We start from the raw sequence: 6,812 nt of genomic DNA, 5'->3' as shown, positions 1-6,812 counted from the left end.
CACGGGTTTCTCGCTGTATAGGAACTCGCTCAGAAAAAGACTGAACAGACCCAAGACAAAAAGTTAGTGTTCTTGTGAATAGAGACTAAAAGACAAGAGCGTGCACAGATAACTTATGGTCAATACCTAGAGTCCCATTCTGAAACATGGCCTTGTTTTATTTCAACAGAGGATTTCTGTCGTTTTAGGAACAGATTAGTCTCAGCAACCGCGCTGCAAAGCTGTCAATCGCCATTAGTGTCTTTTGAGGCTTTATCACCTTAGAGGGCAAGGGTGAGGTTACTAACCAAAGGATCACCTCTCAAACCAATTCTGCAGGGGTTACTGATATACTGCATATGCTTGCTCTTGACCCTTTCTGATGCCGCAGTCAGTCAATGCCATATTGGCAGTCTGGATAACCCTCTCACGCCAATCACACAAGTCAAACATGCCCTGGATTGAACACAGCATATTTGTATATGCTCCAAGTCAGGTGCGGCCTGTGCAGGTAAGAGCGGTGTGGAGGTGTGGCCGGGTTGGGGGGGGGGATTCGACGGACAACAGATGACCACGAGGGAAAATTAAATAAATAATAAATGTTACCTTGTCATCGTCTGTTGAAATCTTTACCCACCTTGCTCCACCACTCTTACATGCACGGGCAGCTGCTGCTCCAAGTGCAGTGATTTTTCACATGTGGTTTTGGTTTAATCAGTTTTTATATCAAGAGCAGAACAAGGAGATGAGAGTTCAAATTTGAGCTCATTAACTTTATCAAACGAGTCTCATGGGAGTTATCAAGGGAAGAGCACATGTCAGGACAGCAGCAGTCTAGCCTTGTGAAATGTGAAACAGGGCCCACATGGGGAAATGGCTACACTGAGACATGGAAAGAAAAGTGGATTTGGTAGACTAATAATACTGGCATAAGTGTCATACCCGGGGGGCGTGGCTTGACACCGTAGAAGATGGCAATCGGCTAGTGCAGCTCCATGGCAGTATTGGTGGGTCATTCATCTCTTTGCGGAATGGAGTTTCCTGACCATATTCTTTACAGCACATGTTTCTATTGAATGCTCGCTGCGTGGCAAAATCCCTTCTTACTCCAGCAGAAAGTGATGAATACCGTGCTTTCTCTTCTTCTTTGCCGGTGCGTTACTCCAGTGATGAGTCGCATCCGCCATTTTGTTTTTTACCGCACCTAAGGGAATGATAGATGGAGCGTTTGAGCAAATCAATCACTCACCCCAAATCAACTGATATGGGTTTAATCCATCATCATTCTTTAGCTCACTACACCACCCCAGTTCAGACATGGCCATATGCAAATCAGTCTGACCCTGTGCCTCATGGGAACAGTCCAGCCCGAACTGCCAAGACATGTCTTCCCTGGACCGGTAACAAGCACACTGGGACCGGTTTCTGGCTAATCAGCTGTCATCAGCCAGGCTAGCTTGAATCCAGTGGCAAAGTGAGCAAGGGACCCACGTCTGGGCATACCCTGCTAACTTAGGGTGAACAAAGCGATACCAAAGGGGATGATGGACGGAGCATTTGAGGCAATCAAACACTCACCCCCAGTCAACTGATCTGGGTTTAACCCATCATCATTCTTTAGCTCACTCCACCATCCCAGTTCAGATATGGCCATATGCAAATCAGTCTGACCCTGTGCCTCATGAGAACAGTCCAGCCTGAACTGCCAAGCCATGTCTTCCCTGGACCGTAAACAAGGATCCTGGGACTGGTTTCTGGCTAATCAGCCGTTATCAGAACAGTGTGAGTGGCTCTATTTAATATTTAATGATGCGTTGTGTACTCTCCAAGTTACTTCTTCTTCATCCAACAGTTGTGATTTACCAAAAATATATTTGCTGCCTTTCCTTAGGTCTGTTGCATGACGTGTGTGCTTTGTAAGTGACATTAAGTGGTTTAGAGCTATAATATTATAGCCTTATAGCCTACCGTAGTGGGCTATACCAGCTTTCAAAGGCCTGCTGAATCGTTAAAGGCCCGAGCCGAAGGCGAGGGACTTTAACCAGACAGCGGGACTTTAATTGCCGGTATAGCCCTACAACGAAGGGCTATAAGTCTATTAGAACATTCTGCCACTAGAGGGCAGAATGTTCTAACAAATTAAACAAAGGGTTCTCGAAGCTCGAGGGGATATAAATCCCCTCGAGCTTCGAGAAGCCTTTGTAGAACGTTGGAATGTTGCTCTGCGGGCCTCTACCGGCCCGTAGAAGCAGGGAGCACTCCATTGTCTGCCATTGGAGCTCCCAACGATGTTCTAATATTTTTTTAGCTCTCATAAATTATTTTTTCGCATGACTCATCTCTTTGACTGTTAATATGTGTTTCGTGCCAACTTGTTTTTAATAATAATATATCTTCTGCCACTATCCTTTTAACACATATAACCTTATTGCCATATGGTTATTGGTGTTTATGGGAAGAACAAAGCCTTATCAAAGTAATTCCACCACCTCAACACTACAACCTAAATCTCCAATTTTTGTCAGATTATGATCCATTTTCAATACTTCAGGAACACATGGAAGACTGGGAACATGGCACTTCACCATCCCAGTCAGGAACAACAACATCAAAAATTCTGCTCCCAGCTACCAAACACACATTTAAACTGGCTTCTTCCTCAACGCTTTTTTTCAACCAAATGGTTTAACAATGATCCACTTTCAACTGCTCAATCTCCTCCATCTATATCTACTGAACTACTTCTAGAAGAGATACAAGCGCTCTGCCCGTTTGTGAAGGAAACAAATAAACAACTGCAAAATGTTGATGAGAAGTGGTCTACTATTGATAGTAAAGTTGTCCAATTAGAACAACGGATTTATTTATTTTAAATTGCTGTCCAACAAGTTCCTCCTCTTTGAGAGGAAATACTCCATTTTAAAAGGCAAGTTGAGGACCTTTAAAATCACAATAGGTGAAATAATTTGCAAATTTATGGTTTGATTTAGGCATTGGAAGGGTCTGATCCCATCTTCTTTTCTCAATCCTTTTTTCCAAAGGTACTTGGGCTTCCTGAAATGTTTCTATTACATATTGAAAGAGCCCACTGTTTAGGCCATAGTCCACCTTCTGTTTCTTTTTCTCATAAGCCAAGAGGTGTGTTTTGTATGTTTTGGAGTACTCTGATTACTCTGATTACAAGCAGTTAGGCTCAAAGGTCGGTTCTAATGGAAAGGCTCTGCTTTGTTCTTTTCACAGGACTATGCCAAAGTGATGGCAGATAGAAAAAAGACAATAATAAACATGCGCCGAGCACTGCAGAATCTTGATGCAAGATTTGGAGTTTTCATCCATGCCTTTTTAAAGTGACCTCTAAAAATAAGACTTTGTCCTATGAGGATCCTGATTTGTTACAACGGTTCTTAGACAACTGTTAGATTTGGCACTTTGGCTTGGTTTCCCCTGACTTTTTGCTTCTACCTCATGCATTTTTGACTGTGTGTTGGAATTAATTTTTGCTACCATAGATGCTGCAGGCACTTTATCACTGCTGACAATGTCAAAGTGCAAGTGCTCCCTGTGCAAATTGTTATTATGATTGGTTGTCCATGATTGGCATATTTGATTTTACTGGTAAGTTCCTCGTAAAAGTGCACTGAGTGTGCCTGGGACTGTAAATCAAATGTAACTAGTGGGCCTGCAGCACTGTTTGTGTCATCTACATGAGTAGCTCTGTAAATGTATCCCAGACTGGCGACTGCAGTTTCTGACGGCGCAGATTTAAACTGCCATGTCGACCTGGTAAGTAAACCCACTTGTCAGGCCCTAACCTTCCCTTTTCTTACATGTAAGACACCCCTTAAGTAGGCCCAATGTACTCCAATGGGCAGGGTGCAGTGTAGGTAAAAGGTAGGACATGTGCTGGCGTGTTTTACCTGTCCTGATAATGAAATACTACCAACTTCGCTTTTCAAGATTTAAAGGCTCTCTGTCTCTTAGGCTAATATGGGATTTACTTTGCAAAATCTTACAAGTATAACTTTCAATTGGGATAAGATGGAGAAATAAAGTTCAGACTCTATAAACTCAGAATTTTATAAGACATCTTTTTAGGAAAATTGTTTTTAAATTGTTTTTGAAAATGCGACTTTTAGAAAGCAGTAATTTTCTTGTTTAACCATTCTGTATGCCTCTGCTGATTGACTGTCTGGTTTTTGAGTGACAGTGGCTGGGGGTGTGCATTCACTGTAGACAGCAACAAGGGGATTTGAGGTGTGTCCTATCTTTCCTGGGTGACGCATAGCCGGGCTGAATAGACCTTGGCTTCATTTAGAGTGGTGGGAGGAGATTCTCTGGCACCTGAATAGGCAGTTTATCCTCTGCACAATGCTGTCTTCACCTCCTGTAGTGATCCTGCGCCAGAGAGAACAAACCTGATTTAGAATGGGCTGAGAGACCCTTGCCATAAAAAGAGCAAAGAGTACATGGGGTATAAGTATTGGACTTAAACCCCAGAGAAGGAGATCACTTCTGAACTCAAGAGGAACCTTTGCAAGGAGAGGAGCTGTGAGGAGGAGTACTGTCCCTTTGCAGGTGGACTTTGCTGGGTTGGCCTGAAGTTGTTGCTTCTACCAAGAAGAGGACAAAGACTGGAACTTTGCTGTGAACCTGCTTGAAGAAGAATCTCCAAGGGCCTGTGTCTGCTGGCCTCCTGTTCATAAGTCTCAGGGACACAAAGACCTCACTTGCAAACCCACTGACCAGCGCCTAGAATCCTGTGTGGGACTCAGTATTCAAAAGCATGCTAATTCCAGTTCCAAGGCCATAAGAGTTGTGTGGTTTGTTCCTCAAAGCAAGTGAAACAACTCTGATGTTGTCAGTGCTGCTGCCAGTGATGCCAAGACCTGCACGAAGGCCGGGGGCACCGCTCGTGAAGTGCATGATGCACTGCAGCTCCGACGCCCTTCAACAGCTGCCAATACATGCAGTTATCAGCCTTCCCAATGCCAGTGCTCCTACCAACGTCATCACCGCCAGCACCAGCATCACTTTATCGTGGAGCTGAAAATCAATGAGGATAACTTCATAAACTCTTCAACTTCGCATTGCCTCACCAAAACCAATGCCTCACCGCCTATGCTGCCTAACTTCCTGCGTCCTGGATTCCATGCCTCGCCTAATCACAGGCTCGATGCCTCACCTCCCCCGCGGCAATCAAGAAACCAGTCTCAACACCAGCACTAAAGCCTCACCTTCATGACACCTTGTATCGTCCATAAACTTCGTTTTCTAAGGTACTGTTGTTTGGGGGTCTGTGTGACTCGGCGCCCGATGCCACACACCTTGCTGTTGGCGCTGTACTTTGGATTTCTGCCTTTCACAATGTTGTAATTGCCCCAGGTGGAGGTATTTGTTTTGTTCCAATTGCTAGTTTTTAAGTAACTGTTCTAAAAGTGCTATTTTGATACATATAAGTTGGACTTATGTAATTTTGGTCCTGTTTGGTTTAGATACAGATACTTTCTTTTTATAACCGGTGTGGTGTCCATTTGTGGTGTTTTCACAATGTTACTGAGTGTTCTGAGTACAAAAACTTTACACATTGCCTGTAAGATAAGCCTGTCTGCTCATACCAAGCTACCAAGGGGGTGAGCAGGGGTTATCTTAAGTATGTAACTCCCTTATCCTGACTTAACAGCAAGTTTTCCTGCTTGGGTAAGGGTGCATACCTCTGCCAATTAGAGACCCCAATTGCTAACAACAACTGTAAAGAAGAAGAAATGGAAGTCAGCAGACTGTCTACCACGTGATTACTCTTTAATTAATTTAATTCAAATTTCTATACTTCTTAATGTCGTACCCTTTTGTATTTTGTTCTGAATAACTTTTTTTCTCCTATGTTTTTATTAGGTGCTGTTACACACTTGATCATCGTTACTTCTAGTCTATTTCGATGGTCTATCCTCCCTCTTGACCTGCCTTAGTGTTCCAGTAAGTTGTGTCATCTTCCTAATGTCGTCTTCCTAATGTGGCTTCACCACCCTCGATTTCTGATTGTGTTTCTGGTATGTCCTTTTATTGATCTTTTATATGGATTTCGTCTGTTTCTTTTTCGTTTTCCCTTCTTTTCTCTTTTTCTTTCTTTCTATACTATTTTCTTCTATTTATCGCTAATGCATATGTTATCTGTTTTCTATTTTTCCTTCTTTTTGGTGACTCTTTCTTTCTGGTATACTGTATTCTTAATATATTTGATATTTATCATCTGTATTATATATCTTTAAAACTGTTTAAGTGACTTTGTGTATTGTAACCTGGAATGTCAAAGGTTTAGGTTCACCAATGAAAAGGCAGAGGGTATAACTTACTCATTTAGCCAGACTTCAAGCAAATATATTGCTTTGACATGAAACCCATGTGGTTGCTTTTGAACTTCAAAGGCTTAAGTGCCAATGAGATGGAAATTTCTTTTCATCACCTGTTTCTCTCAAAAGAAATGGTGTTCCTAGTCTTTGTCACAAAATCCTTCATGTTAACATCCTTTCCCAGGAATCAGGCGATGAAGGACGTTGGGTAATAATGTTTCTGTTTCTTTATTTAACATTTATGCACATACCAAAGTTGATAATGCATTTTGATCTGCTATTTTGGTTAAAGTAATGTCTATTTCTGCAGAATATGTGGTATTTGGTGGTGATTGTAAATTAGTTTTAGATAATTTTTTAGATTGTTGCCCTAAGATAACTTTTGTTCACTCTTTTATGCTTCAACAGTTCACTGCACTTAAAGATCAGAGTTCTTTTGTCGATTGTTGGAGGTTATGTAACCCACAATTACGAGAGTACACATTT

This window comes from Lissotriton vulgaris, unplaced genomic scaffold (assembly GCF_964263255.1).
Source record: "Lissotriton vulgaris unplaced genomic scaffold, aLisVul1.2 SCAFFOLD_3417, whole genome shotgun sequence".
In the NCBI taxonomy this organism is placed as follows: Eukaryota; Metazoa; Chordata; class Amphibia; order Caudata; family Salamandridae; genus Lissotriton; species Lissotriton vulgaris.
The sequence above is the reverse complement of the archived record's forward strand: the minus strand, read 5'-3'. Positions refer to the sequence as shown.